General features: G+C 43.0%; 1 protein-coding gene and 1 long non-coding RNA gene across 18 annotated transcripts in view; one reads left to right on the plus strand and one right to left on the minus strand.

The window, feature by feature from the left end:
* The first annotated feature begins 8,746 nt into the window (after window positions 1-8,746).
* Ctnnd1 (catenin delta 1) overlaps window positions 8,747-24,026 on the plus strand; it is a 51,795-nt gene continuing 36,515 nt past the window's right edge. For 8 of the 17 annotated variants that reach the window (XM_021642901.2, XM_060390362.1, XM_060390363.1 and 5 more), the window contains exon 1: window positions 8,747-9,075. The gene's annotated coding sequence lies outside the window, so the exon portion shown is untranslated. Of the gene's footprint in view, window positions 9,076-10,382; window positions 10,532-24,026 lie in introns of all 17 variants that reach the window. The other 9 variants (XM_060390366.1, XM_021642912.2, XM_021642908.2 and 6 more) reach the window with 3 other exon arrangements.
* LOC132655922 (uncharacterized) lies at window positions 21,294-22,255 on the minus strand. The gene is made up of 3 exons (XR_009593881.1): window positions 21,959-22,255; window positions 21,563-21,772; window positions 21,294-21,418 (listed from the first exon to the last, which is right to left on the minus strand). It is a non-coding gene; the product is annotated as an uncharacterized LOC132655922 (long non-coding RNA).

The following is a 24,026-nucleotide window of genomic DNA, read 5'->3' on the forward strand; positions in this document are numbered from 1 at the left end:
AAAGACGACTAATTCTCATCCCAGACACAGGAAACCTGGATGAGCCGGGCACATGTTGCAAGGGTGCCTGGAAGATTTCCAAAACACCAATGCCTAACCTTGTCCTCAGACCCAACCTGGAATTGTTTTGCAATAGAATTTGCTCCTGCTGTCCTGCTTCTTCTGGTCCTCGTGTCCAGTTGCTTTGTTTCCTCTTAATGTCCAGCCTCAAGCCGAAAGGTTGCGCAAAGCAGCAGAGGTGGGCCAACTGCCTCAGCGACCCCTCCCAATCCAGAAACAAGAAAACGAGGGTTAGTGGAGAAAACGGCGCCACAGAAGGCCCTGCAGAACACGTCAGCCCGCACGTTTTGGGCCCCTGGGCCCAACTCCTTTGAAGAGGGATCTTCGGCGCGAGGGTTTCTGGGAATGGAGCATGGAGCTAGTGGAGGCCTGAAATCAGGGCTGGCCCTCGAGGGCCCCGCTGGCCTTGCCCGCTCAGGTTCTGTTGTTTTCCCTGGGCGCCCCGAGGCCGCTGCGGGTCTTCAGCACCCACATGCACTGGGCAGTGATGACGAAGAGGGCCTGAGGCCACGCACGCGGCCCGGGCTACACACCGCGCGCTGCCGTCCTCGTGCTCCGGGCGTCGAGGGCCTCGAGTACTTCCGTCCTCTGTCCCTGTGCTGCCCTTTTGCACGCGCCAGATACGTCATCCCCATTGGACGGCCACTCCCGGGACAGCCAATCAAAAAAGGAGGGCGCTTCGGTGGGCGGGACACGTGCCGGATACGTCATCCCCATTGGACAGCCGCTTCTGGGGCAGCCAATCAGAGGAAGGGGGCTCTGTGGAAGGGTGGAGGCGAAGTGTCGAGGGAAGCTGAGGCTGAGGAAGAGGGCTGGGCTACGAGAGGTAGGGGAGAAGGGCCGGCGTGGGAGGGATTCTTCTGGAGCCTGCCTTGCCCAGAGCACACGGAGGACAGGGCCAGGACTTCCATTTGCACAAGGCTCCGAGGCAGCTGAGGTACATTCTTTGTTCTCCTTGAAGAGGCTGCAAATAACCGTGGCCCTGCCCAGATCCGTCTGGACTTCGTGGGAAACAAAAGTTTATTTCTGCTTGCAGGATTGCTAATTAAGAGATTTTCTTTTGTTCTCTTTCTTTCCTTCCTTCCTTCCTTCCTTCCTTCCTTCCTTCCTTCCTTCCTTCCTTCCTTCCTTCCTTCTTTCCTAACTTCCTTCCTTCTTCTCTTTTCTCTTTTCTCTTTTTTCTTTACCTCCCCTCCCCTCCCCTCCCCTCCCCTCCCCTCCCCCCCCCTCCCCTCCCCTCGCTTTGTAGACCAGGCTGGCCTCGGATTCACAGAGATCCACCTGCCCCCGCCTCCCTGAGCGCTGGGATTGCAGTGGAGCTTCACTGCTCCCTGCTAAGGTAGATACTTTCAAAGACTAGAGAGGTTCAGGGAAAAAGATCACTGACCCGACCTCCTTGCCTCCGTGGATTCAGTTCCAATCCCGGATCTCAGAGTTGTGGGAACACCTTTGTAGTAAGCTTCGGTATAGCCTGGAGACTCAGCCCAGTTTAACTGTTATTAAAAAAAAAAAATTACAGTGAATAAATCCAGGAATGGTGGCACACACCTTTCATCTCAGCGGAAGTGAGGCAGAGGCAGGTGGATCTCTGTGAGTTCCAGGACAGCCAGAGCTATGTGGAGACCCTATCACAAAACACAAAACCAAAACAGCAAGAACAAAAAAATATCACAAGCCTGGTGTGTTGGCGCACACTTTTAGTCCCAGCACTAGGCAGGCTGAGGTAGATCTCTGTGAGTTTGAAGCCCTATCTTGAAAGACAAGAACAAAAACAAAAACAAACAAACAAAAAAACACCACAAAAAGACAGAAAACGTCAATCCATGCTATAAATCCATAGAGCAGTTCTTTAGCAGTGTGCATTACCTAGCTTGGCTTTCAGTAAATATCTGAGGACTCTGGGTAAAAATTGCCAAATTCAAAGCTGCTGATTACAAAGTATGGTGAAAGAAATGGAGTAGCCAGAAGGATGTAGAAAAGGGAGAACCTGCAGAAATGAAGTGTAGCAGGGTAAGACAATGTGTTCAAATGTGTGAGATTGTACACAATTTCCCCCAAAGGATCTGAGGGCTTTCGGTGAAGCTTAACGGTAGAGGGCTTTGCCAGCGTTTAGTTCGTGGATCCTATTCCTAGCACTTTTTAATTTTTATTTATTTATTTATTTTCGATATAGGATTTGTCTGTGTAGCCTTGGCTGTCCTAGATGTGATTTGTAGACCAGGCTACCTTGAACTCACAGAGAGCCACCTACCTCTACCTCCCAAGTACTGAGACTGAAGGCATGTGCCACCACACCTGGCTTGTGATAATAAAAATTTGTAAAAGGAATGATAAATGGCCATTCTATCCAGGGCTTTCAAAATAACTAACTATGGGTACATAACCACCGGAGGGTAGAAAGGAATAAAATATTTTGTTTTTCATTGTACAGATAGCCAGTGTTTTGAAAGATGATTTTTTTTTTAATTTCATGATGTCATTTATAGTTTTAGACTAGAATCAGGGCTGGGTGTGGCGGCATGCACTTCTCTCAGGAGAGAGGAAAGGTCCAAAGGTGAGGGCTAGCAAAGTGCCTCAGCAGAGTGCTTACGTAGCACAGGTGAAGCCCTGGCTTAGATCCCAGGCCCCCCTCAACAGTGGGTGAGCGGCACACACTGGTAATCTGAAACTGAAGAGGGTCCTTAGAACGATCATAACTTCACAGTCACGCTGAACTACATAGGCAGTGTGAGGCTCCCCTGTGCTACCTGAGACCCTGTCTAAAACCTAAAATAACTGCAAAAAATTTGCCTGGTAAGATGGTTTAGCAAGTAAAGATACTTGCTGCTAAGTGCTGACCTGAGCTTTATCCCAGGACCCACGTAGTAGAAGTGAGAACAGACTGGAGAGTTACCTTCTGACCTCGACTAGCATACCATAAATAAATAAATAAATAAATAAATAGTAAATTTAAAAATGAATAAAAATAACTAGATTCATTATAACACACAGCACTCTACCCCATGCTCTCTGTGCTGACTTTAATAGTCCTCTCTTTGTTGCTAATTATCGGAACTTCTTTGAATATGCTAGCATATATTGTGCTATTTAAATCTCAGCCTAAACTGCACTTCTCCTTTAAACTAAAACACAAAACAAAACAGGATCTTACAATGTTGCTAGGCCTGTCTCAAATTTGCAACTCTCCAGCCTCAGCTTCCCCAGCTGGTGTGGTTACAGGTGTTCCCCACCTGCCCAGCTTCTTGTTCTTTGTTCTTGCTGTGTAGACCAGGTTGGCCTGGAACCCTGTCTTCTGAATGTTGTGATTAAAGGTGTGTGCCAACATGCCCAGTTCCTATTTCTTTTTAGACATAGGTTTTTTTCCCAGCTCTTCACTAATCTTTCATCCTTTTATGGTATCTTGCTTTTTGGTGGTTATGGCTAGGGAAGTTAGATTTTTAAAGGTTATTCTATACTGAATATAATGTTCCATGCAGAAAAGCAAAAGAGAAAAAATAAAAGGGAAAAAACAGCCATGTATGTCTGAAATATACTTCAATTCATTAACCTATTTTTCTTTTTTGTTTTTTGAGACAGTGTTTGGCTATTTAGTCCTAGCTGGACTTTATATGGTGCGGGGTAGATATTGTTTCTGCCTCCCTACTATTGATTGTTTGCTTCTAGAAAGTATTTTGGCTTTTGAACTTGGCAGAGATGAAGTCTAGATACAGAAGATATCCTGAGTAAAGGGAAAAGATTCTTATATGATGAGATAATTTTAGCATTATCTTCTTGAGACTCTTCTTCCTCTTCTACTTTGATTTAAAACTGCATCATATCAAACAAATATTGTTATGCTTCTTTGGTCTTTGGCCATTACAGACTAAATATGAGGGTCTCCAAGAAGATAGACTAAACACAAGGGGTTAGTGAGTGGAATTCCAGGTTATGGAGATTTAAAAAAAGGTTTGATATGGTTAATGGCTATTACTGTCATATATAGAGTGAATAAATCTGGTACCTTGAAAGCAACAGGGAATCTGCCCCCTTGGTGAGCTTTCATCTTCTCATCTGTAAAACGGTGGGTACCCTCTGCAGAGTGCTGCTTTAGAAGATAGAGGTGGTAGTGAGTTCAAAGTGTGTTTCACTTGGCAGATGCTTCTCTGGTTTACTTGGCAGTGGTGACTTTGAGGGGAAGCGGGATATACACTGCTCATAGCAATTCTTTTTTTAAATTAAAATTTAAAAATGTGTGTGTGTGTGTCTGTGTGTGTGCCATGCATGTGCAGGTGCCCACAGAGACCAGAAGAGGTGTCGAGTTCCCTGTAGCTAGAGCAACAGCTGGTTGTGAAACACTGGATGCTGGCAACTGACTCAGCCCTGTAGAAGGGCAAGAAATTCTTTTAACTACGGAGCTATCTCCCTAGTCACAAGACCCAAATTTTGTTGTTTTTGTTTCGCTTTGAGCCCTGCTGTCATGGAAATTGATAGGTCAGGCAGTCCAGCCTTGAGCCTACAGAGATACACTTGCCTCAGCCTCCAGAGTATCACCACCATGCACAGCCAGCCTTCTTTTTTGTTTTTTAAATAATTTTATTTTTTTGTATGGGTGTTTTGCCTGATACATCTATGTACTGCATGTGTGTTTGGTGCCCATGGAGGCCAGAAGAGGGACTTGGATCCCTTTGAACTGAAGTTACAGATGTTTGTGAGCCACCATGTGAGTGCTGGAAATTGAACCCAGGTCCCCTAGAAGAGCAACCTAGAAGTGCTCTTAGCTGCTGAGTCATTTCTGTAGAGGAATTTTAATTTAGAATCTTGCTCTGGCAAGAGATCACATCCAAAGACCTTCTAGGTCTGTGTGATCCAGCTAGAATACAGGTGACAGAGGCAAGACATCTGAGTTCAAGGGCAGCCTGGTATAGAGCAAGTTTCAGGTAAAGAAAAGCTTAGGTCCAGGTGTGGTGGTATACACCTCAAATCCCAAACAATGAAGGTAAAAATTAGTTTGTGGATGGGAGTGCTCATGTTTGAAGGTGATGTTTAATTGAGTGGCAGAAAAAATAACAAATCAGAGAAAGATTTGACAGAATAGTATATGCCCAACTCTCACAAGGAGAGGAAAGGGAAGCTACTTAAGGGGCAATGCAGAGAGGAAGAGACGAGGCAGTTTTTACCAAGACAGTAATAGATGGCTTGCAGAGAGAGGACTTAGGTGAAGACTAAGTGAGCCAGAGGGTGAGAAGAAGCCAGAAAATTAGAGCAGGTTGCTGGAGTTAGTTGGAGGCAAAGCAGAGCAATTCAGGGCCTGAGAGAGAAGCCAGATTGAATAAATCAGGTGGGAGAGGAGTTTGAACCAGAATAGCTGAGTTGAACCAGCCAGCCCAGAGCTCAGAAAAAAAAAAAACAAGAAAGGATGAGCTTGTTCAGCAGTGGGTCTCAGGCTGAAAATGTTCTAGGCCTAGATTAAATTATCCAGAGGCTAGAAGCTTCCAGGGCTAGGCCTAGGCAACCAGACAGTGAGCCTTAGAGACAATTAAAACACGTGAATAAAAAATTCATTTTCCACATTTCTCCAGCCCTGTCATTGTTGTTAAAAGAGACAGAATCTCATGTAGCCCAGGCCTGCCTTGAACTTGCTAAGTAGCCAAGGATGACATTAAACTTCTGATCTTTCTGCTGGGATGATAGACATTTGCCACAACACCTGTTTTATGGGGTGCTGGGATAGAACCAAAAGCTTCATTCATGCTAGGCAAATGCTAGCAACAGCTACATATCTAACCTACAATTCATTCTTTAAAAATTTTCTTTGATGGTGGCACACGCCTGTAATCCCAGCACTTGGGAAGCAGAGGCAGGTGGATCTCTGATTTTGAGGCCAGCCTGGTCTACAGAGAGAGTTCCAGGACATCCAGGGCTACACAGAGAAACCCTGTCTGGGAAAAAAGCCTACCCCCAATTCTTTTGAGAAAATTTTATGTAGCTCAGTTTGGCCTCAAATGTATCATGTAGCCAAGGATGGCCTTGAACCCCTGATCTTTCTGCCTACTCCACCCCTCAAATTACAGGCATGTGCACTACAATGCCCATTTTAACCATCCATTTTTTCTTTTTTAAAAATTTACATTTTATCTAGTTTTGTATATGTGTGCTGAGGCAGAAGCCATGGTGAGCGTATAGGCAGCACAGGACAAGTACTTACCCACTGAGCCGCCTCACTTAGAGAATAAATGCGCACTCACTTATGGGTGTATGAGTGTGCCTGAAGGTAATGTGTGAAGTGTATGCATTGTCCTCCTTCAGCACCCGAGGAGGTGAGAAGCAGCATCGGGTTCCCTAAGCTCCAGTTCCAGGGAGCCACCTCCCCAGCCCAACAGTTTATTCTTAATGAGGTTATGCTATATGCCAGGCATTTTTAGAAGACATTTATGTTGCCAGGCAGTGTGGCCCATGTCTGTAATCCTGGGACTTTGTAGGCTGAAACAGGATTACTTGAAATTCAAGGCCATGCAGGACTTTATAGTGAGTTTCAGACCAGCAGGGAATATATAGCAAAGCCTGACTGAAAAACAAAAAATGAGTTTTATGTGCATTTTTATTCTTACAACAGATTTGTGATGATTGTGATGTGTGCAGAGTGGAGAGGAGGACACGTAGTGCTCTGCTCCATCCCGCCCGGACTGACTTCTTTGAGCCTGGACCTGGGCTGCTGACCAGCAAACTCCAGTACCCCACTTGGCTCCACCCTCCTCCCCACAGGCATGCATATGGATATGTTTGTTTTTTATGGTGGTGCTGGCATCTGATCCTGGCCTCGTGGTTGAGCAGCAAGTGAGATGTTCTCCACTGAGTCATCTCTGCAGTGAGAGATAGTTATTTCCATTTTACAGTCAAGGAAGCTGAGGTTCGGAGATTATATAACTAGTAGTATACTTGCAGAAAAGTAGCTGGAAGCCAGCAGTTTGACTGCAGTCTCTCTTCTTAGCCAGTATATCACCGTTACAGATTATGAAAGCTTTATGAAGATTTGTTTTGCAGCAGCCAATAAAAACACACATCTGTTAGCCCAGCACTCAAGAAGCAGAGGCAGTGGGCATCTCTGTAAGTTCAATGCCAGCCTGGTCTACGTATCAAGGTTTCCAGGCCAGCCTTGACAACATAGTGAGACCTTGTCTCAAAAAAAAAAAAAAAAGCAGGGCATGGTGGGGCATGCATGTGATCCCAGCGTTCAGGAGTCAGAGGCAGGCAGATCTCTGTGAGTTTGTGAGTTTGAGGCCTGCCTGGTCAAGAAAGCACGTCTAGGACAGCCAAGGCTACACAGAGGAACCTGTCTTGAAACAACAACAACAAAATAATAGAGATAACAAAAATTAAATAAATTAAAAATAGAGCCAGCAAGAGGTCTCTGGATAAAGGCACTTGCCACCACATCCCCGGGACCCAGGTGGAGAAAGGAGACACCTGATTGTGCAGATTGTTCTCTGGCCTAATTATGAGTGCTGTGGTACCTGTGTGTTTATGGGTTTATGTACACACAGATGCACACAAATAAATATAATTAAAAATATATGTATAAGGAGAATCCTTCTAATTCATCATCTTTGTTTCTTAATTGGAGAGTAAGAGACGCCAGCGCTGTGCCTTTCTTCCCAGCACTCAGAAGGCACAGAGGTGTTGTGAGACCAGCTTGGGTACAGTGAGACCTTGCCTCAAACAAAACAAAACCAGCCAGGCATGGTGGCACAGGCCTTTAATCCCAGCACTCAGGGAGGCAGAGGCAGGAAGGAGGATCACTGTGATGTCTGCCAGCCTGGTCTACAGAGTGAGTCCAGGACAGCCGGGGCTACACAGAAACCCTGTCTGGCAAAACCAAAAAACAAACAAAAACTAACAACAAATAAGATCCCTTCCCCTCCTAAACCTTACACGAATTCTGAGGAAAGCCCCTATAAGGGGCTTTTTATTTAGATCCAATAAAGAAGCCAGGTAATTTTGAATTTACAAAGAAACAGCATTCTCTCAATTATTTAAAAGGATTTATCTGCTCTAAACTTGCTTATTGGATCCGGCCTATTGTCCCAGGCAAACCCACATTGTTTTGGTGCATAGTGCCTTTCCTAAACAGCTCAGTAGATTCTGCTCTTTTAGTTTAGAGCAGAGAGGCTAGGAAACTATTACCAGGTCTAGGTGTTTATTTTTCCTCATTAGCTGTAATGCAATTAAACCAGAACAATGAAATTGAGAGTTTGCCTCAGATATTACCTATCACCCCAATCAACACAGTTCTATTTCTGGGATTTCTCTGGCCTCCTTTCTTGGCATGCCTTGGGAAAATGCTGTGGGGAAGAAAGCCACAAACCCTACAGCAGCAGGCGAATAAAGTAAGCTCTTTTCTGTTTTCCCACCCAGATAGGGAAAGGGAACAAGACCCTCATCAAAGAGAATTGTTAGGCGTGCCGGTCTAGAGAGCTTTGTTATTTAGCACCTCCTCCCCCAGCTCTGCTGTAATTCCTCAGAGATTGTACAGTCTCCGCTTTAAATATAAATATATATTATATATATAAAACTTCCTCGTCTTTCTTTTTTTCTTTTTTTTTTAATTTCCTATAATAAAGTTTCCTATTGGATACGGTCAGCTCCCTGATTTATGCCTGGCTCCTATTGGAAGCTCGCAGGGGCTGACATCACTCAGGAAAGCTAGGGTAGGGCTGCCAGATCAGTTTGTCGCCACCCAGGCTCCCTTGCCTTTGGCTGGGTGCAACTTCCATTTTAGGTGTTGGATCTGAGGGGAAAAAGAGAGAGAGGGAGAAGGAGAGAGCGAGAGAGAGCGAGGGAGCGAGCAATAGGGAGGGCCGAGGGGAGGGAGAGAGAGAGACGGACACAGACACGGAGGGAGAGGGAAGGAGGCAGGAAAGATCCTGAAACGAGGAAGAGGAAGAGGTGGCGAACCTCGCTGGATTTGTCTTTCTCAGCACATTGGCGAAGCGTTGGGTTTGTTTCTTAAAGGACTGGCTTTAGAAGTCCACATTTGAGGTATGTGCTTTTTTTCATGTTTTTCCTTTTATGAAAATGTGTGTATAAGTAGTTGGGACAAGGATAACCCCAGTGGAATTTTTGTCTTGATGGTAACTGGGAGGAATTTAAAAAGGGCGAGAGAGAGCCTGTTAATGCTGACGATGAATTTTAACCAGTTACTTTTTCTACTTGTAATACTTTGGAGGTATCTTGGTATTCTGTTTTATTAAGGAAAAGGTAAAATGTAAAGACCTCGAAACAGACTTCTAAGTCTGATACCGGAAGCTGGTTAGAACCAGGGGTAGAAGTTGTGTAAATTACATTTTTGTGCGTACTTTTATTTTCTTCATTAAGCTAACATCTTTTTTCAGAGCTCAAAAAGTTGGCTTTTTTGGCATGTTGTGGGTGGGTTGGGAAAGTAGTTTGCCCTGGTCGGAACTAATTGTACAGATGGCTTTTACCATGTTTCAGAGCTTGGAGCCCCCTCACCTTTGAACTTGTGGCCCTGGAAAGTTGCAGGGAGCTGTAGACTTTAAATGGTGTTGTTTTTTCCTCCAGACCCGGCGCAGATGGGTCTCAGCGCTGCAGTTCCTGGGTGGATCCCTCTTTCACTTTTCCAGGTGTGGTGGGTGGGTCACCTGGTTACACAGAGCGTCTGTGCTTTGCCTTGTGAAACCAAATGGATCTAAGGGCACCCTTTTTTTTTTTTTTTTTTTTTTTAATCCTAAAAGGACTTTTGATGGTAGAGATTTGTGGAGGTGTTTTGTGTTAAACCTGCAAATATGATGTTTGGGCCCTAAAGGGATGAGAAAATTCTAACCATGCTTTCTGTTGACTGGAGTGAGCCAGCAGGACACCTGAAAGTCTTTCTGCCCTTTTGGTCGGTCGTGAACGGTCAAGCAAAGAGAAACCACTTAATGAAAACTTGAGTTTGCAGAACACATTTGAGAAAGCACAAAGGGAATTTAATTTTTAAGCCTCTGGAAAGATGCTCTTTAGAGGTGTCTTTGTTTGTTTGCTTGCTGGCTTGCTCAGTTAACTTACTTAACTTAAAGGCCTAGGACTGCTTCATGTTTTATAATAAACCTTAAGATTTGTTTGCTTTTGCTTTTTGCACATACATACGTAGAAATGTACCTATCCTAGATAATTATATAGCCAACTCATCAGTAGCTGGAAAACAGGGTACTCTTCGTTTAAAGTGGGAATCAATATGGAAATAAGGTCTGGACTAGATACTGTTCTAATTGTAGCAAGATGATCTTACTGTGTGAGCTCCACATCACCTTTACACTGATACATCTTTATTCTCCTCATCTCTTTAGTCCCTGCCCCCATTCTTTTCAGACTAGGATACTTCCTTGAATATTTTTCTACAGTGAAGACATTCCTTGCAAGAAGACTTTGCCCTTGTTGGGTTGTGGTTTCTGGAGGAAACAACTTTTGTTCTTCTTTTCCTTTCCATCTAATCTAGGTAAAGATTACAGAAATATTTTTGATGTTTGCACCTCAGAATTAATATAAGTAGTTGAAAGAAAAAAAGACAGTGTGTAACAGTCAGTTGGGCTCTAGTTCTCATTTGCAGTTTTTTAGTTTTCTTGTGAAATGCTTTTCCATGGAAGTATCTTGGTGGGTCTTTGCAGGGTTGGTCTGCTGCTGTGTGGGTTTCTCGCTCAGCCTTGAGGGGAGGGGTAGGAGTCTGAAGGAGGAGTACAAAGGCAGTTTGAAAATAGGTTCTGGATGACTGCTGGTGATCTGGGTCCCGCTTTGAATTTGGGCTTTGTGTAGCTGTGTTGAGCAGCTTTAGGGTCCAGGACTATTTTTACAAACTAAGGCATTGTTTGGCCTGCTGTATAGAGCCTTTTGAGGTGGTAAGATGGAAGATTTTTGTCTTTTACTTCACCTTTGCTGATTCTTTCAGGAATTATAGGACAGGGTACAGATAAGTAAATCCTTTATTTTTATTATTTATATTTGTTGTGTTTCTTATTTTGATTTTTGGGGTGAAAATGATAACAAATAAATATGAATTGTACTGATTTTCTTGTTTGCTTTTTATGTAATTCAGTTAGTTTCTTTGTTATCTGAATGGGGTAGTGTTCTGTGTTTCAGGTGTGTGTGTGGGGTCTCGTGGCTGGTTAGAGTTCTAGTGCCCTTCTTAGGATTCCAGTATGGACAGCCAGGGGCATCAGAACATGTTCTCTGCTGCCCTAAAATTTGGACTCTTGGAGGTCTTAAAAAAAGAAAAGCTTCCTGTAAATTGCATGCCAGCTCCGCAGGGATAGATGAGACAGGATGCAGGCAAATAAATTCAGCTTAGATCACTATCAATTGCAATAGCAAAATATTTAGCTCTGTATAATTTATTGTTTTTATTATGGTAGATGACGGTCTTCTGTTAGTACCTTCTAGGTCCCCCTGTAGCCTACTCTCCCTCTCATTGTTTTATTTTACTCTGTGCTAAGCATTTTGCATAGACTATTTGCCAAATGCTTAATAACCATTTTTTTAAAAGGAAATTTGAGATGCATAAATTGCAATTTGCTGAATATTTCACAATCTAAATGGTGGAGTTCAGGATTAACCCTGGTCTGACTGACTATAAAAGTCAACTAATTTAACCAGGGGTACACTGCCATTACCCAGAGAGCATGGATGTAACAGCTGGGACAAAAATAAATGAAGCCTTGCTATAGGCAGGAGTGTTTTAGTAGTTACTTACAGGGACCACGTTGGAATAGTATATGTAAGTGACTAGTTATATCCTTAGAGCAAGTGAGATCTGGATATGCTGGCATTAATATGTTAGCCCTAAAAGCAGGGATCATATTATATGCAGGCCACTGCTGTTCCACTATTCTCCTTTTTCCTTTCCTTTTGCAGTGCTAGGGTTTGAACTTGGGGCCTCACACAGGCTAGGCCTCACAAGTACATTGCTACTGAGCTCATTTCTGACTCCTTCCTTCTTTCCTTCTTTCTTTTGAGACAGTGTTTCTCTGTGTTGCTAGAACTCTGTGTAGACTAGGTCTGCCTTGAACTCAAACAGAACTGCCTACCTCTGCCTCCCATGTGCTGGGACTATAGGCATTTACCAACATGTCAGGTTGCTTTATTTATTTTTCACTTTTGGTATTTGCCTCAATCTTCATTTGCTTATTAGTGAAATTTTGTCTTCCAGAGACTTTTCAGCTCTTTGAGTTGAATAATAACCACTTTCTAGTAAGAAGCTTGTAGGAGGTAGTTCTAAAAAAAAAAAAAAATGTACTTCTCAAACTTACTGTATTAAAAACTACTGTCTTTCACTCTAGACTGAGCTGCTTGTGTATAGGTACTATCTTATCTCTGCCCCTTTATTGGCCATCTCAGAGTCTGCTACAAACTGAGGTGCTCAGTAAGCCTTGTTTAATTAAGGTACTTGATGGGAATTAGTGGGGACTGAGAATGCTTGAATTGAGACAGGAAGCAGAACAACACGAATTAATTTCATTCCCATGTAATTTTAATATTTTCACTGTAACCTGTTTAGATGATTTATTTGTTTACTTATTTTTGTTTACATGTATTTTGTTGTGTGGGTTGGGGAAGGTTAGGCACATATTCTTGCTAAGCAGGTATGTAGAAATCAGGGCAGTTTGGGGATGGAGAAAATCTGTTCTATTTTCATCGTGTGGGTTCTGAGGATTGAACTCGAGCCCTCATGCTTGAGTTCACAAGTTCACAGCAAGTGACTTTATCCACTAAGACATTTCACCAGCCTTGATCATCTTTTTTTGGGATTGGGGGGTGTCTCATGTACCTGAGAATCACCTTGAATTTGAGATTCCTCTGATCTTTCTTCTGAATGCTGGTACTGTAAACATATGTCATCACAGCTAGCTACTTTAAACAGAGTTTCTGGAAATAATGAAAGATTTTCAGGTTTAGCTTTTCTTGGCAATCAGTAGTGTAAGTAGTAAGGTGCATTTCATAGCTTAGTCAGCTGTTGGCTTCAGTCAGTGAAAACTTGCAACCTATCCATTTTCTTTGGAAAAACATGGACAGCAGCAAGGAAGAACGTGTCCACCCCTGCTTGGATCAGGGCTTTATACACCACCAATACAAACACACAGAGCTTGGGATGACAGGTTTTGGTTATGTTTCCAAAAAAATGTGTTTGATGACATTTTCTCCTTCCACCAAAGTCTCATTTTGGGACAGGGTCTCCTTTAGCTTGGCTGCTCTTCAACTCATCTTCTTTCCGCTTCTCATGTGCTGGAATTACAGGAGCAGGCTACCACACCTGCGTGATAGCATCTTTGCTTTTTTTTTTTTTTTAAACACCCATGCATATAAGATAAAAATAAATAAATCCGTGTTACATAAAGCTGAAATAGGAATTGATTGACATAAAAGATGTAGCTGCCTCCAAGGTTTCCACTGATAGAGCAAGAACACTGTTCTGGTTAGAATTAAAAGGGGAAGCTAACGTAGGACTGATCTGTATTTAGTTGTGTAATTATATTTAAATCTGTTTTTGAGACAGGGTCTCAGGTAGCCCAGGCTGGCCTTGACCTTGCCTAGAGCTTCCTTAAATGCTGGGCAAGCAGTCTATCAGTTGAGCTATATCCCTAGTTACTTTTTTGTTTTGTTTTGGTTTTGGTTGTTTGTTTGTTTTTTGTTTTTTTTTTTTTTTCATAGGGTCTCTCTGTTTTGGATTGCTGGCTGTGCTGGAATTGCTGTGTAGACCAGGCTGGCACCCAAACTCTTAACCTTTGCCTCCTTAGTGTAGGCAAGTACTACCATATCCTGCTACATCTGGTCTTAAAGAGTGTTTTTCAAGTGTTCTGTGCTGATCAGTGATAGGTAATTTGGTTAATGTTTTCACATGTCTCCTATGGTGGTGAAAGTAGCGTTTAAAGTTTTTATTTCAAACATGCAGAATTTTCCAAGAAAAATGTTAAGAATCAATCACATTAACTACTCTTTACCCTCCTTCACCTCGCAACAATTGCTTCTCTTTTGCTTTAGATGTTTTAACTGTTACATAATTTTTATTAATATACCCAACCACAAAAGTAATTTCCTACTGAGAGCCTTTCCCCAATGTTATCAGACAAAGTAGCATAGCACAATAGCTAGAGCATTAATGCTTAAAAAACACAGAAAGAAAACTGTAAAAGAATATCCTGTTAACAAATATGATGCCGGAACTAGACTGTTAGGGTCCTCCTCTGATTTACCCTGGGACAGATTGCTTAGTCACTCTTTGTCCCGGTCTTTTCTCTAAGATCGGCATCATTGTAATCATTTCTATGGGGATATATATCTCAGCAGTAATAATGTGTGCCTCACTTGTTCTAGGCCCTAGGTTTGATTTCTTCTAATACAGAGACAAAAATGTATTAACTTTGTCAGTACAATTGATTTGCTATTTTAAATTCATAAAATAATATACATAATAATATCTTGTATGTGTTTACCATAGAATGCTGAATGTACATCATTTGTCTTCATGTATCTATTGGACAAAATGTCTTTTATAATAGTTTTTTGAGACAGTTTCACTGTGTAGCTTGCTTATACACAAAATCTCCTGCCATAGCCTCCCAAGTGATAGACTCACAGACCTGTTCAAGCTTCTTATGTTGTGTTAACTTTAAGAAACATTTAATTTTGGTGATGGGTAGCAGTTTTGGGGAGTTGTGTTTGGGGTTGTCAAGCAGTGGTAACTCTTTGTAAGGGGAGGGGTTAATGAGAGAGAAGGCGGCGCTGCCTGAATGTCTTCATAGTTTCTTCCAAGGTTGAGAACAAACTACAGGTTACTCCCGTCCTTTTGTGTCCAGCACAAACAGAACTGGGTAAATGTAATTTGATCAGAGTGGGTTGAGAAGGGTTTTGCTTGGATTTATTATGGACTTGAACTAGATTTTTGCTTTGTGTCTGGCATTTCCTGTGTAGCCATGGTTGACTCGGAATTTGCTGTGTAGACCAGGCTGCCTCTAACTTGAGTTGTGAAAAGCGTCCTATCTCTGCCTCCCCAGTTTCTTGGATTACAAGCATGTACCCCCCCATTTTGTTATTTTTATTTATTTATTTTTTCACATTTCATTTTGAGCCAGTTTGTTAAGCCAGGGGTTTGTAAACTAAGGCTTGTTTAAAAATAATTTACAGAAATGGAAGCAGGCTTTGGCTATTCTTTTTTATTGAAATGGGGTTCTTATTTTTTATTCAGAAAACACTCCACTTGCAGCCCATACTTACAGACATTTGTGAAGCTGTGACATGTAGAAGTTTTGAGTTCATGAGTGCTTCCTGTGAAAAGTGTGATTCCAAGAAAAAAGTTTCTTTCATATGAGGAAAAGCTAACCTGGGTTTGGGGGATATATGCATGTTCCAGATGCAACCCTGCCTAGAAGGAAGCTTTTAGGCTTCCTCCAGCCTAGAACTTTCCTTTTCTCCATCTCACCTCTCACCTCTCCAGATAGGACCTTGCTGTGTAGTTTCTTTCTATTATGTAACCCATGTAACTAGGGTTCTGAATATATAATTTTTAATTTTTTTGAGACAGAGTTTCTCTGTGTGGGCTTGGCTGTCCTGGGCTTGCTTTGCAGACCAGGCTGGCCTCAGATTCACAGAGATCCTCCTCCACTGTCCCCTGAGTGCTGGGATTATAGGCTTGCTCCACGCACCCCAGTGCTGAGTAGTGTTCATTTGGTACTCTTTAGCCTTCTGTGAGAGCTCCTAAATTTCTACAGTTTTTTTTTTTAGCCTATATTTTTTTGTTTTTCCTGATTCCTCCCTGTTGACTTGCTTTCTTATTCTGTTTTATCTCCCTTAAGTTGATGGCTTTCTCAAGATCTTTATTTTTATTTAGTTGGTTGTATTGATGCTAAAGACAAGTGTAGGTGCAGCTTCTGATTTAGATTGAGTTAGATTGACATGAAGGCACATTTAGTAATTCAACTTGTGCCCCCTACCCCTGTGGGTTTCTCTGTGAACCCCAGGCTGTTCTGGAACCCTATAAACCAGGCTGGCCTTGAACTCAGAGATCCATTAGCCTCTGCCTCCCAAATGCTGGGATTAAAGTTGTGTATCATCACACCTGCCTTTCAGTTTTTATCTTTGATATTCCCCCCAGATCTCATGTATTTTTCCTAATTAATTACTCATACCCTAATCAATAGTAGAGCAAAAGAAATTTACTTCTCCCAGAATAAATGACAGCATTTGTGTGACCCATGCTGTTCTGTATTGAAATGGAGACTCACATTTCTTACTGTCAAATGAAAAGGTGTTTTAAGAAGCTTATATTTTAGGAGACCAAAATTTATTCTTATGTTTGAGGACATAGACATTGTTATAGAAAGTAGGTCAACTTTTCAGTGCCTTTATCAAAACACCTGCAGTTCCCATTTCATTGCAAGTGAAGTAAGTCTCATTGAATAAAGTAGCTGGGGTATATTCAGTTTACTTTTAAAATAGAGGAGTCTATTTTAAAAGGGAAATTGATGCCCATCTGATTTCTTTCCTGCTTCTTTGTTGGAATGGGGGAATTCTGTAACCTTTCTGCTGTTTTCTCCACTGCTGGCTTTGTAAACTAGGACACAGTTGGACACTTGAGTATCTGCCCTGCTGAAGGTCAGCCAGAGAAGGAGGTATATAGGTGTATAGGAACCCCCAAATCATAGATAGACCCAAGGATCACAATTAGAAGAAAAGTAGAGAACCTGGGATGGCACATGCTTATAATCCCAGTATTTCTGGGAAGCTCCAACAGGATGATCAGGGGTTTGAGGCCTGCCTGTGCTACATAGTGGACCTTGGCAAAAAATCCTGATAAATAGGCTCCGCTGGGTAAGGTGCTTGCTGCCAGATCTGATTTCTTATGCATGTGTGTCTTGTGGCATAGGTTCCCACACACATACATGCATATGCAAAATAATAAAGAGCTAGTTATGGTGGTTCATGCCAGTAATGTCAACACTTGAGAAGTGGAGCCTGGAGGGGCAGGAATTAAGCTATCCTTGGTAAGTAGTGAGTTTGAGCTTAGCATGGGAAACATGAGACCTTTTCTCAAAAGCAGCAAAAGTACAACCAATTAAACAGAGTATAAAATAAAGACAGAATTATTTGCTCTTCTGAAATGTAACTGTACTCATTGAATGTGTCAAGCATCGTTACCGGGAACAAGGCAGATGTGGTGGTATGCCTGCAGTCCTACACTTGACGCTGATGCAGGAGGAGATGGGAGCCAGCTGGGGTACATGCAGGCCTCCTTCCTGAAAGCAAACCAGAAAAGACAAATAAAACATTTAATAAACCAAACCAGAAACCTAGGGCTGAGGATGCACCTCAGCAGTAGAGCAATTGCCTGACATAAACAAATTTCTGGGTTGGGTCCCTAGCACACAGAAACCTGCTGCATGCCGTGCTCTAGTGTGTAGTAATAAACCAAGTAGACTTAATAAATAATGAGCGCGTAGGCACAGATGTTGCAATATGTAATTCTGTTGGAAAAAAGCATGTCCCAAATGCTGAGAATACAAGAGTGATCAGGGAAGGCGTATATGTAAGATGTCCCAAATGCTGAGAGTACAAGAGTGATCAGGGAAGGCGTATATGTAAGATGCTTGGAAGAGAGCAAAAGTAGTGAGCGATGTGCATCTACAGGAGAGGACTAGAAAGGGCGCCAACCCAAAGCTGGTTGTCATCCCTGGTCAGGAGAGACAGTGGGGACTGCGTACCAACAGAGGCCTGTCTGGGATGCTGTGTGCTGAAGGATTGGGAACCGGTGCATACTTCAGTTTAGCACCCCAGAGTACAAAGAAAGCTGTCCTACAGAGACAACAGCTGTGGTGTGTTTTTCATGCCCCTGCTAACTTGAGGCGGCAGCTGTCCCAGCCTCTGTCTTCATGGTAGCTCTGTGAGAGTGATTTTCATTTTAGCAGACTCTGTATGGGTTGATGAGCCTTGTCCTGGAGAACCATAATACGAGTGCAACTAGTTAAAATAAGTTCATATGTGTTTGTAAAGATCAGAGTTTTTCTTATCTACATAGTGGTCTGGAAAAAGGAGAAATTGCAGCACAGACCTGGTGCACTTCCTCTTTGTCCATGTCTTTGGTTTTGTGTAGGGGCTTAGACCTCTTACCTGCTGCTTGTACTCATTTAACCAAAAGTTCCTGTTCTTTTTCGAGATAGGACCTCTCTGCATAGCCCTGGAACTCAACTATGTAAATCAGTCTGGAACGTACTGATCTGCTTGCCTCTCCTGGGATTAAAGGCGTGGGTTACCGTGCCTGGTTCCTCCTCCTTCAGCAAGCTGGTGGCGAATTAATTAATTCCAGCACTTGGGAGGCAGGGGCAGGCAGATCTCTAAGTTTGAGGCCAGCCTGGTCTACAGAGTATAAGACAGCCAAGGCTTTTCAAAAAAACCTGTCTTGAAAAGCCAAAAAAAGGAGAAAAAAAAAAGTTCTTCCTTTTAACTTCCTGTTTGGTGGATTACTTTAGCAGGGATTATCAAAGCACATACTGAACCATTTTGCTTGACGGAGCTGAAATAAAATAACCAACTACTTGGTGATTTGGTGTTGTTTAGCAACCAATATAGCAAAGTCAGATACTATCTGATTACCAGAGAACCAATATCTTGAATCACTCACACTTATTTTCCATTTTCCCTCTGAAGATTTCTGATTTGGCAAGTCTGTCCTTCAGTTGAAGATACTTCTTCCCTTTCATCTCTGTGTGTGTGTGTGCGCGCGTGTGCTCAACCTTACACTGTAGTCCAGGTTAGCCTATTACCCTGTGAGTTCCTACTCCCAGCTTTCTCTCTGTTAGAGGCTTTAGACCTGACTCGACCTGGTTACTCATTATTCTTCCCTGGAAATACAGTTATCTGGTTGTCATCCAGTATTTACGGTCTCTAAGAGTGGACTAAGGAGCCCCCTCGCCCCCTTTGCTGCAAGATTTTCAAGTTGCTTTAAATAACTGGTTGATGCTTACTTCTCCACTATATGTAGATAGTGAAGATGTTCGTGATTGTCATGACTGTATCATGTAATACTGTTTTTTTTTTTTAAACCTAAATCTTCATTCACACATGTTTTCCATAGAAATACTTTTCTCCTTATCTCTATAAGGACATTTTGCTACTCATTTGGTCTCAAACCAGAAATTAAAGTGACTTGCTTGGAGAAATGTTAGCAATAGCGCTTGCTGTTTGAATTTCTGGTTATTCCTCATCTATAATCAAATAGACTAGAAATATCTAGGGTCATGAACAAAGATTAGGGTGGGGTTTCTTTTGCAGTAGAATATGGGACCAGTCTTTGAGAATTTGGCATAGAGTTTCATTTCTTGTAGGAAATTAAAACATTTAAGGTGTTGTTTTGTCTGCAGTATAAATAGATATGAACTCCAGTGAGCAGTTCAGGAGCCTATAGACAGTAGGGCTGGTAAGCAAGATAGTTCTTCCTTCTATGTACTGAGTCTTAAAAAAAAAAAAAAAAGGATTTAAAGCTGAGCTTGGTGATTGTACGAATGTAACCCCAGCAATCAGGAGGTTGTGGCAGGAGGATCACTGAATTTGAGAACAGCAAACAGCAACTAGGCTATGCAGTGAGACTTTGTCTTAAAAAACAAAAAAAAGATTTAACATTATGCTGCTCCAGCCATCCTGTACTAAAGCCCATGTTTTCACAGAGCTCTAATCCAGGCCAAGTAATGATCTGAGCTAGTGGGCAGTCAAACAGGCCCCGTGTATTTCCTAACTACTGCCCCTTTTGTCAAAGGAATGTTGTGGTAGGATTGTCAGGAATAGGCCACATGATTTCCTACATGCTGTGTTAATCAGTATGTAGCCTTTCTGAAAATACGAAATCCCAATGATTGACCCCTCGGGGTTGAATTCTCAGGTGGGTGAGTATTTAATTGGAATGAGTAGACTAGTAACTCGCTTGTGGTGATAGATGTGGAGTGGGAGCTGGTTAATTTGAAGTTATCTCCTTCAGTGTTACCCAATATTGTTTTTGGATTACATGTTTATGCTGATGTGAAGGTTATGCCAATATGTAGCGTGTGGAGAATTTGAGTTGCCAATTAAGGGAAACTTTTAGACCATGTCTCCATTTCCCCCTTGCAGTTTTGAAATTGTGGAACAAATTCAAGAGAGGATGTTAGCATTGAAACCCCAGCTGTACAATTTGTTTAAAACTCACAGGAAGGGCTAATTTACTTCCTGTCTGAAAGGGAAATGCTGGCTTCCCTAACTTCCTTGTTGGCCAATTCTGGTCAACTTGGAATGTGGGTGGGGGAGGAGCTGTCTTTTTTTTTTTTCTTCTTCTTCTTCCTTCAGCTCTATGGATAGACTTAGCCTGTGTGCCTGATAGGCCAGCGCTCCATCCTGAACACTTGGGCTGTGTGGCTTATCTCCTGTGGGTATCAAAGTCTGAAGAAGTAGTTACCATCATGTTTATGTTTGGTTTTGTGTTCCCCTTTGCCTCTGTGTACTCTCTTGTTGTTGTTGGGGGAGGGGGTTCTAAGGTTGTTTTTGCAGTTCAGAAAATCTTCCCATCCCTCAGACATTATTTTACATTCAGCCTTATTTATGTGCACTCCCCCTGTATTCTCTGTGATTTGAAAATAGACCAAGGACTTGTAAGGAAGAAACTGAAACTCATTTGAACACCAAAAGGTGGATTGTAGCGAGAATTTAATTGGACAAAGGGAGTGGATGACAGAAGTTTCTTATTTTCAGATTGAGCCGAGCACGCATTCCAAGTGGGGCCAGTTGGCACTCTTCCTGCTATTTTAGTCCAGGCTTCTCTTTCCTACTGACCAGTCAATTGTATTAACTGTTTGATGTGAGTTTGAACTGTGGTCTGAGGAGGAGGGGGAGGGAAAGTAGTGGAAACAGCTGGTGCCTTCATCAAACCCTCTCAATTATTGTTCTTAAAGATGTTCAGGGGTAAGGAGTGGCACATGAATGGGGCCTGGATGGTGGCGTGACACTGGCTTCTCAGGCACTCAGTGCTCTGTGGGATGTTGGCTAGTTGGAATGGAGCCTAACTTTATAAGACACATTCTTTCCTCCCCTCCCTCCGCCTTCCAAGTTCCCAGATGCCTTGTGTTTTTTTTTTTTTTTTTTTTTGAGATGAAGTATCATTCCAGGCTAACTTTGAACTTTGGGCATTCATCCTGCCTCTTCTCCCCAGGGCTGGGGTTTACAGATGTGAGCCACCACTTCTTTCACCCCTCTCCTTCTTTGGCTTTGGAGCATGATGCAGGAAGCTAGGTGGCAAAACAGATTCATCCCCATCTTGAAGTCCTGGGCCCTCCAGGGATGTTCTGATGATCCCTTTGGTTAAGTTTTCCAAATACATCTGAAAGAGCCAGAGAAACAGTTAGACTCGGGATCTCAGGTGCAGTTAAGTAAGACTGCATTTGGTTGGCTGCACTGGTCCCCTTCCGTGGCTCACACGCCGGGGTGATGGCATTTCTGAGTCAGCATTCCTTTTCCGTCTCACCTGCTTGGTTTGGTGTAGACCCGCCTGCCAGGCACCTTTTCAGAGCAGCAGCAGCATGCAGAGCGGCATCTTTACTTCTCTCTCCGGGGTCTCTCTCACAAACAGGTTTTTGCTTTATTTCAGAAAACTTCCTTAGATGCTACTTGAAAAAATACCATTTTGTATGTCCATCTCATAGTGTATCATCAACTCTTATTTATTTGGTTTGAGCTAGAAGCAAGGAAACATTAAGAATACTGATATTTATAACAAAAATTTCAATTTTTCAATGTTCTTGAGAAAAAGAGAATTAGTTACATTCAGAGCTAGGTAAAAGGCTGAAAACTTGAGAGGCTTTACAGCCTCTATAAAACAGGTTTCAGTCGACCTGTAAGAGCTGTTTTATTCTTTCCCTACCTCTCCATCTGCTTGCCTCAGGTCAGGATAAGGACTAAATTCTTCCAAGTTGTGCTGCTTTCTCGCCTTTTGCCTCTTGTGCTCCAGAGATCAAGGTTTAGCCAGAGCTTCAGGATTTAGCTGATAGTGTTTCCAGTGGATTAAGGTGGGAGTGGCTAGGAAGAGGAAGGAAAGAAAATATGAGAAAGAAGGCATTTTACTAGTTCTTGGCTTGGAATGTACCTCTGCTGAGCTTGGCTGCTTAGGCACTGTATATGGAACCTGGGGCACAGGGTTCTTGCTTCTTTGGCTCTCCAGAATCTCTGGTTGATGGAGCTTGACCTCTGTCTAAAGTTCTGTTTTTGGGGGTTAGGGCTGACTTCCAGTGGGCTGGCAAGGTAATAGAAAAAACACAGTTTAGCGGACTCTAAAGCCAGCCAGGGCTTTCCTTTTTTACATAGGCGTAAGGAAAAAGCTGAGATTGCTGTCAGCCTCTTTGCTGCCTGGGCTACAGGGCAATTGCTAGTGGCCCCCCTTGTTCTCTTGGGAGGTCAGTGACTTTGCCCTCAGAACTTGATAAACTGCCTTTCTGTAGGGTGGAGTCGGCTGCCTTTGTTTGTTCTCGGTGGGGCTGGCTTTTGGAGTCAGTTTTACGTGTAGGGAAGTTTGGAAGAGTGTGTGACAGAGGTCCTGTTCTCCTGTTGGTGAGCAACATGTCATTGGTGGCACTTTCTTGGGACATGTGCCACTTGTAGTTCTGCTGATTGGAATAGGAGCTTTAGCTTTAAAATCCCTACTTCAGTGTGTCCACAGTGAAAAAAACTTGTACAATTTTAGCACCCCCTCCCACCACCACCACACCTACACTTGCTTAGGTCTTTGCATATAGTATCTCTCTGCTGATTCTTGAAGGCCTGAGCTTTGTCCTCTGCAGTGTTGGCTTGAGGCTGAGGGGAGGGTTGTTTTCCTGAACATGATAAGAAACGGAGCGGGCAAAGCAGGAGCTCTAAGCTAGTGATTGGTAGACAGGGTGCCCTGGAATGTGGTTGGCCTGCAGCCCAGAATCCAGCACTTTGTATTTGTTTGTTTCTGGGAGACTGTGGTCTAGTGCTACTGTGACAGGAAGTGAGAAAGCTGGGAGTGGGGGAACAGAGAGGAGTGATGTCTTTGTGGTTCTCCTGTGAAATCTCTTTGTCCCTGTAGAGTAGCTCCGCTACAGAGCCCTACTGAGAAGAGAGCAGCCTTTGTGTGTCTAATGGGTCTCAGGGTATCTAGCTCCTCTGAGGGATTAGAGGGTGTGAGATCTGGCTGTGGCCTTTTACATTTTAGCACTTGAGTTATATAAATGGCCTTGATCTCTTAGCATTGAAGAGCTTACTGAGTTTTGTGTGAGTATTTATGGATGTCTAAGATTTAATTAAGAATGGAATTCTAGAAGGACATAGATGTTAGATAATGTTGATGTACATTGCAGAAATTTTGTTGCGTCTGAAAGGGACAAAGAATGAATGCTGGAGCCCTTCTGTTTGGCACCTTTGTACACACATGTGTTCCCTGCCCACTTGATTTCAGCATCCCCTCGCTGCAGGTGTCCAGTGTTTGTCCATAACTGGGGATGGTGGGGCTTTCCTGGGACCGCAGTAGTGCACCTGTGACACCTTGTCTTCCTCCTGCTGCCCCCTTTCTGTCTTGTTTAGATTTTCCTGTTCTTTATTCCAGCTGTGAACTAGGCATCTTTTCTCACTTTGTTGATTGGGTGGCTGAGTCCTCAACTTCTTGTTAAGCTGGCCAGCCCCTGAGCTCGCACGCGCGTACACACACACACACACACACACACACACACACCCCGCCTTCGATTGCCCAGGAGGACAGCTGCCCTGGAGGCAGATTGCTAACATACCGCTAGAACAATCCCTCCCCTCTGTTCTGATGCTGGCCTGCACAGTCTTCCCTTTAGTTCCTTCTCTTTCCCACCCAACTCTGATCTTTGCTTTTGGCTTAGTGGGATGTCCTATTAAAAACAAGAGGAAGATTTTGGTGAGATTTTCTTTCTTGAGGTGCATTAGGGATGACAGTTGTGGCTCTTTTG

This window comes from Meriones unguiculatus, chromosome 8 (genome assembly GCF_030254825.1).
Source record: "Meriones unguiculatus strain TT.TT164.6M chromosome 8, Bangor_MerUng_6.1, whole genome shotgun sequence".
Taxonomy (NCBI): Eukaryota; Metazoa; Chordata; class Mammalia; order Rodentia; family Muridae; genus Meriones; species Meriones unguiculatus.